Source organism: Danio rerio, chromosome 24 (genome assembly GCF_052040795.2).
Source record: "Danio rerio strain M-AB ecotype USA chromosome 24, GRCz13ab, whole genome shotgun sequence".
Lineage (NCBI taxonomy): Eukaryota > Metazoa > Chordata > Actinopteri > Cypriniformes > Danionidae > Danio > Danio rerio.
Genome location: NC_141044.1, coordinates 37,441,834 through 37,450,068, shown reverse-complemented (window position 1 = coordinate 37,450,068; position 8,235 = coordinate 37,441,834).

Genomic DNA, 8,235 nt, shown 5'->3' with positions numbered 1-8,235 from the left:
GGTGGTTTAGTGATTAGCACTATTGCTAATAGTTCTCCCTCGTGTTTCCTTCTGGTGCTCCGGTTTCCCCCACAGTCCAAACACATGCGCTATAGGTGAATTAAAAAAGCTAAATTAGTCGTAGTGTGTGTGTATGAATGCGAGAGTGTATGGGTGTTTCCCAGTACTGGGTTGCTGCTGGAGAGGCATCCACTTCGTAAAACATATACTGGAATAGTTGGCAGTTCATTCCCCTGTGGCAACTCCTAATTATTAAGGGACTAAGCCGAAGGAAAATGAATGAAATTGGCCATAATGTATGAATGTATGTGTGAATGTGAGAATGTATGAGTGTTTCCCAGTACTGGGTTGCAGCTGCAAGGGCATCCGCTGTGTAAAACATATACTGGAGAAGTTGGCAGTTCATTCCGTTTTGGCGACCCTTGATAAATAAAGAGACTAATTCATCCAAAAATGAATGAATGAATGAAACTAGCCATATGTATGAGTGTTTGTGTAAATGTGAGAATGTATGGGTGTTTCCCAGTACTGAGTTGCAGCTGGAAGGACATCAACTGCGTAAAACATATGCTAGAATAGTTGGTGGTTCATTCCGCTGTGGCGACACTTTATAAATAAAGGACTAAGCTGAAAGCTTAAATGAATGAATGGTTAGATCTCGAGAACTCCCCTGCTGTAGTAGCTAATGAACAGATAGTGATTGCTCTTAACAGATAACTACTTACTACGTAGGAGCACGTCTATGGTGCCGATTTGGATTAGTCAGTTAACTTAAGTTGCATGTTTTTGGACGGTGGGAGGAAACCGGGGAACCCGGGGGAAACCCACTTGAGCACAGGGAGAAAGTGTAAACTCCGCACAGAAATGTCGACTGGCTTGGTAAGGACTAGAACCAATGGCGTTCTTGCTGTGAGGCAATAGTGCTAACCACTGTGCCACTGTGCCACCCATCTAGGAAAGGGGGAGTAGGGGTGGAAGGTGGATTCTTCAGAACTAAGATGGCTGTGATATGGAACTTAGGGTATTTATAGTGGCTTAGGAATCGTCTGATTGGTAAATCATAAATTGAACAATGTGGGACCAGCCACAAGCAACCATAAGCACGTGATCCTCTTCAAATTAGTTTATAAATAAACTTCACTTTGTTTTATGTTCAACAGGAGATAATAAGGTTTGAAAGCACCTCAAGGGAGAGTAAATAGTGAGTAAATTAACATTTTGGGGTGAACTATCTCTTTAGTCATAGTTATCATGATTGATCAAAATTCAGAGAACAAGAATTGCCGCTCTTTTTAATTCACAAGTGTGTTTGAGTGGAATCAAAAATGAGTCAGGAATGTGGAAATTATAAAGCATTCCCAACTTAATCTGTTTATTTTTCCGTTTTCGTATTGTAAACGTGCATCTAAATACAATAATTATCATTTTCCTAGACGCCGATTAACCATCTTTTTTTGATCAGAAATTGTGATATTCCAGTTCCCTCCATAGACACTGCCTCGCGCTGTCTTATCCATATGCTAATGACCCTGCCAATAGGAATATAAATGACATTTATTCCATTTTTGCCAGGCGGTAATAGCTGTCACATTGACTGAAGGCATCAAAAAAGTTGCGACTTTGCGAACACACATTACAGGCGAGGCAGAGAATGGGAAGATTGTTTTTGCTGCTGGAGTACATCCTTTTAAATGATACACATAATGAGTTTATAATATGCATCTGGGCTACCTCCTCACTACTTTGATGTCTTCCAAATGGCCCGGGTATCATCAGCAAAACATGTAGGCACTTTCCCGCCCCATTGCCTCCCAAATGTATTTTAAATATCATTCCTTGTAACGCAATTATTTAAAACGTTGAACTAAACACTTACTAATGGGGAAAAAAAGACAGTGACTTCCACGAATTCATTTCTCAAATGGTGGACATTCAATTTTTGTGGAGGCAGGGACTTTCTCAAGCAAGAAAAAGAAAGAAGTGCATTGAATCAGCACTCCCTCGACTCGTTCGTCTTACTCCCTGCGGACAACACACACACACATGCATATACATATGCACGTACGAAGACACACACACACGCACTCGTTTGTCTTGCTCCCCGTGGATAGTAGATGTCTGTCATTTTGTCCTGCCGTGAGCTTAACAGTGTGGCCATCTGTATAGGGTTCGGATGGTCCGGTCAGATGACTGGACTTGCGGAAAAGTCTAACGATCATAACCTTCATCGGTGCAATTAGACAATTAGTTCCTGCTGATTATCTTCCACTTAATACTGCTGCGGCTCAAAATCATACATTGCTGGAACGTCTAACGTGCGATATTACTAATGAATTTACTAATTAAAGGAACAAAGAGCAGACCAAGAATTAGGAATGCAAGCTAATTGGTTGAGACTAATTGATAATGAATATTGTGCTTTTTTCGAGGAATAACCAACATGATTATGAGCTGTTTGAATGCATTTAAATGGTGAAGCAAATGAACATAGATGCATTTGAATGGGGACATCAAGTATGGTGGATTGGGATTAAATCTTTTGCTGGAGAACATTATGAAGTAGCTGTCAATAATTTTCTTTTCGACTTATTCTCTTTATTAATCAGGGGTCACCACAGCGGAATGAACCGCCAACTTATCCACATATGTTTTACACAGCTGAAACCCAACACTGGGAAATGAAGTAGTTGTTTGTGACCTTTTTTCTAGTCACTTTTAGGATGCAATCTTTATGATCCTTCACTGTGAGACCTTGATGAATCGAGGCTCTAATTAATTTAAAATGCAGTAATACATGACATATTAATTTAGAAAATTGGGAAATATTATTATAGTTTAAAATAGCTGTTTTCTGTTGTAATATATTTTACATTTGAATTTATTTCTATGATGAAAAGCTGAATTTTCAGAAGCCATTATTCCAGTCATCCCTCGGAAATTACAATATGTAGACTTCCTAAAAAAAACATCTATAATTACTAATCACAGTTAAAAATGTGTGCTACTTAATACTTACCTAGACACCTTGAGACTTTAATTTTTGACTCTTTGCTTAACCACAAGTTAAAGAACTGCATTTGTTTGCAACTGAAATTGCACTGATATAAAATTACATACCATATACCATATGATTAATTTTTACTTGAATTACAATAAACCGATTCAAAATAGCTGACATAAGTAAAAAGAAAGACATAGGTTGAAACATGATTAAAAAGTTTAATAAATTATGATTAAAATAAAAAAAACATGTTGATGTGTAAAATAACACCCCTGGAATCCTTAGCCCCTTTCACACAGTGATTACGGTAAATATCCAGAAAATTACCAGAATGACTTTACCCTTAAATTAAAAAAAAAAACACTTTTCACACAAGCTAGAACGTTCTGGAGTTTTTCACACATTAATTCCAAAATATCGGTAAATTCTGACATCATTAACCAGAAATGAGCTAAAATGGCTACGATTTTTTGTAAACGTAATAGGGATCCGGCTGGTTTCACTTTTATTTAAAGCTTTAGCATTCATGCAGCTATGCCCCCAGAGACATCCAAAGGCAGAAGCACTAACCACAGCTAAATGTTTACACATTTGACTGTATTACAAATTCTGTGGATGTATAAGTATTGTGAACGACTTTGATAAAAACATATGGAGGAACACTTTTGCTCACTGGAGCACTCCTGCACTTCACGTGCACACACGTCAAGCAGAGCTTGAAGGTAAACAAACGACAGCATTTTATTGATATTTTTTACACAGTTGGCATTAAGAAGGAACATAGAAACGCTATCTGACCAACAAATAGCAGCTAAATGTGTCTGGAAAAGTATCCAAAGGCTTTTATTGTCATATCTGAATAGCTGGACGTCTCACGTCAGTGCGTTCTAATCTTGAACACTCTCTTTCTGGAAATTTTCCTTCTGCATTCACACAGAGCAGCATTCTGGCGAATTATCCGTAATCTTACAACTTCTCTTTCCAAAAAATTGCCGGAACAAATTTACCAGTATTTTCAAAAAGAGGCTGTTCATACATACAGACCTTTCTGGAAAATTGACAGTAATTTTGAAAAAGGGGCTAAAATACAAGAGAGCACCTAACATCCATGATAAAAACCTCAGCTGTACATCACTGTAATATCTTAAAAAACAAAGCCTTTTGAGTTTTGATAATATGATTAAATATTCCAACATTTGTTTTGTTTTTAAAATTACTCATAATCTTTCTGCTCCTTCAATAAGAAAAAATGTAACTCTTACATCAGAAAAAATATCTTGAATGACACGTTCCATGGTGAGAGGGGAATGTATTGTCCCTAGAGGTAAAATCTCATTTGACCAATCTTCTTTTTCTTATAAAGCACAAGTCTATGGAATACTCTTCATACAGAATTAATCACATGCACAAACTACGAGATGTTTGAGGCTCTAATGCTTATAAAATGCACTAATACATGACATTTTAATTGGGAAATGTTATTATAGTTTAAAATAGCTGTTTTCTGTTGTAATATATTTTACATTTGAATTTATTTCTGTGATGAAAAGCTGAATTTCCAGCAGTCATTATTCCAGTCATGCCTCGGAAATCACTGTAATATGTAGATTTGCTAAAAAAGCATCTATAATTGCTAATCACAGTTACAAACATTTATGCTGGTTAATATTTTCCTACACACCTTGAGACTTTTCCCCAAGATCCTTTGATTAACCAGAAGTTAAAGAAAAACATTTACTTGTAATTAAAATTGCACTGATAAAAATGATACGGATGTTTTATTTTTAAGTTGAATCAAATTAATCATATGAGTCATTTTCCTTCAGCTAGTCCCTTTATTAACCCAGTACTGGGAAACATCTTTACACACTCATTCACTACAGCCAATTTAGTTTATTCAATTCACCTATAGCGCATGTCTTTGGACTGTGAGGGAAACTAGTGCATCTGTAGGAAAGCCACGCCAGCATGGGGAGAACATGCAAACTCCACACAGAAATGCCAACTGACCCAACCGGGATTTGAACCAGCGACCTGCTTGCTGTGAGGCGACAGTGCTAACCACTGAGCACTGTGTCGCCCTCATAGTCATTTTAACTTAAATTACATTTAACCGACTTAAAACAGTTTGCACAAGTAAAAAAAAGTTGAAACAAGATTAACATAGTTTATTAATTTATGATTAACATAAAAAATGTGAAATAATTTTGTAATCATTTTTAACAGTGTAGTTACTTTGCACTTAAAATGACTAAACTTAAAAGCGTTGATTTGACTTTATGCAATTACAAACATTACAAAAAATGCTTTAAAAATGACTTTGTTTTGTCACTTAATTTTATAGTTATGCACATACAAGTGTTCATTTGCTTAATCATTTTAAAGCAATTGGCTCACTTTTTAAGTAAAGTCAATTAATAACTTTAAAAGCAACAGGTTTACTCGCTTAAACTGTAAAAAGCGATTAGTCAGCTTTACTTTTTTTTATTTAAAAAAGATAAATATCTTTGTTGTTATTTTTGATCAATTCAGTGCATCCTTGAGTCACAACGTTCTCTATTTTTTCAGCCTGATCTCATGAGGAAATGTAACTATTTTACATTTTCTCAATTTAGTGGCTAATTTTAGTTGTACAAAAATATACGATTTTAAAAAGGAGGCGTGGCACCAAACCCCTCCCCTAAACTCAACCATTATTGGGTGATGAGCAAATCATACTAAATTGTATAAATGAGATTGTACAAATTCATAAGATTTAGATAAGTTACAGCACTTTTACACAACAACAATGCACTGAAATTGTTTTAATTAGCATTTTTCCAAAAGCGTCATCACACAGATTTCATTCATTCATTCATTCATTCATTTTCTTGTCAGCTTAGTCCCTTTATTAATCCAGGGTCGCCACAGCGCAATGAACCAGCTCATCCAGCAAGTTTTTACGCAGCGGATGCCTCTCCAGCCGTAACCCATCTCTGGGAAACATTCACACACACTCACACACACACGCATGGACAATTTAGCCTACCCAATTCACCTGTACCCCATGTCTTTGGACTGTGGGGGAAACCGGAGCACCTGGAGGAAACCCACGTGAATGCAGGGAGAACATGCAAACTCCACACAGAAACGCCAACTGAGCCGAGGCTCAAACCCCCAACCTTCTTGCTGTGAGGCGACAGCACTACCTACTGCGCCACTGCTTTGCCCATCACACAGATTTGTACACTGTAAAAGCCAACAGTCATCTTTATCAAATGAAATGAGTGTTGTTAACTCAAAATTGCCTGAAAGTTATTTCTACTCATTTGAAAAGAGTTTTGAACTCAGTGTTAAAGGTAATGAGTTAATTAAATACCTCATTACTTCAACTTAAATGGAGTAAATGCACAGTACTCATATAGATTAGTTTTTTTTTACTCAAATAGTTTGTAGCAATCGGTTTCCTCAAACAGTTTGAGTTGCCATAACTTTTGGGGTTTTACAATGTAAAAAAGACAAAACCTTTCCATTCTGCATGCCTGGCCAGTATAGCGATGTTATGCTGTAAAGCACAGGTGTCAAACTCAGTTCCAAAAGGGCCGCAGCTCTGCACAGTTTAGTTCCAACCCTAATTAAACACACCTGATCAAACTAATTGAGTCCTTCAGGCTTGTTTGAAACCTACAGGTAGGTGTGTTGGAGCAGGGTTGGAACTAAACTGTGTAGGTCTTCGGCCCTCCAGGAATTGAGTTTGACACCCCTCCTGTAAAGAATGTGCATGTGCACATACAATCCTGTTGTCCTCCATTGTTGTTTAGGTTATCAATAAACATCTCTTTTTGGTTCCATTGACCCTCTATAGTTTTTTCTATGGTTACTTATTGAATAATGATTGTGCACACCTGTGCCTGATTTAGTTTCTCATGATCTTATATTTAACGCTAATAGGTCAGCTGAAGACTTTTGAGTTAATATAACAATACAGTACAAAGTAAAACTTTGATATTCAACTAAACATCGCTATCCTCAAGATCTGTTCAGTTCCAAAACATTACCTTTGTGAGGATTGATTTAATTTCAGAGATTCATCAATATGCCTCAGTGAAGAATATTATATCAAATTAATGAATTAATGCAGCGAGCTTGCCAAAACCATGAGTCAATGCTGGCATCAAAAGTTAGCTGGCATTATGAGCCGTAATTCTTCACGATTTATTATTGTCCCATTTCTCCAGAAAAAAAGAAGAAGCTCGCAATTCTGTTTTATAGCCAGTTGGTCCTAGTGTTTTGAGTAGATTATTGAAATTTAGTAATGAGGTAAAATTTGTAATGAGGTTAGGGCGACGCGCTCGCATTTTCTTTCAGCAAAATTGCTTTCTCTCATTGTCTGGAGCGCCCAGAACCCGCAATGCTCGGTGTATGTTGCTCTGTTGATTGTGTACGATCGGGCACCCTCTTCATTATGGCAATTGAGAGGTTCATATTTCAACCTAATAGCTCTCGATAACTTTAACAATTGATCACAACCTCATTTTATTGCGAGCCGAGTTAATACACGCTTCCCTGCCAAGTAGAACATTTTCTAATGATGTACTTGTGCACCAAAACAATGCGGGGCCCAGCGCCTGCATTAGTTACTAATGTCCCCATCCGTAATGTGCTTATACCACCCAAAAGAGAGAGAGAGATTGTGTGTGCAAAAATGAAACGAGCGTACAGGGATCTGTGTAGGAACCGCAAGATCAAGGGGAACATGGTGATGATGACGATAACGCTTAAGACGTTGTCATTAATGACACCATCACCCTCGCTGTAATATGTCCATAGACATGCCATCATTAGCATATATAAGATCATCAGTAAGGCTTATCGCTGGAGAGGGAGGGCTGGGGAATATCAAACCCCAGTATTCCTCAGACTTCCCTGATTAATGGAGGACAAAGCGTGATTTGTTTTTTACTAAAGCTTCCCCCCCCCTGTGAAATACTTCATTGGTCAGCTACTAGACTGTAAAATGGACAAATGATTATTTTAGTGCAAGCTTCGTCTTTTTTTAAGAACGACAATTGTATTTAAAGCTTTTTATTCGTGTGTCTCTCACAAAGCTTTGACAACATACATTTTTTTTTTTTCATGTATGATTCAGAGACGGGGCGTTGTGTTGGAAAATCCAATTACTGCACCAAAGCAGTTCAGATTGAGTGTTTGTGTAATAGTTATTTATTAGAATTTATAAGACGTCTTATGGCATG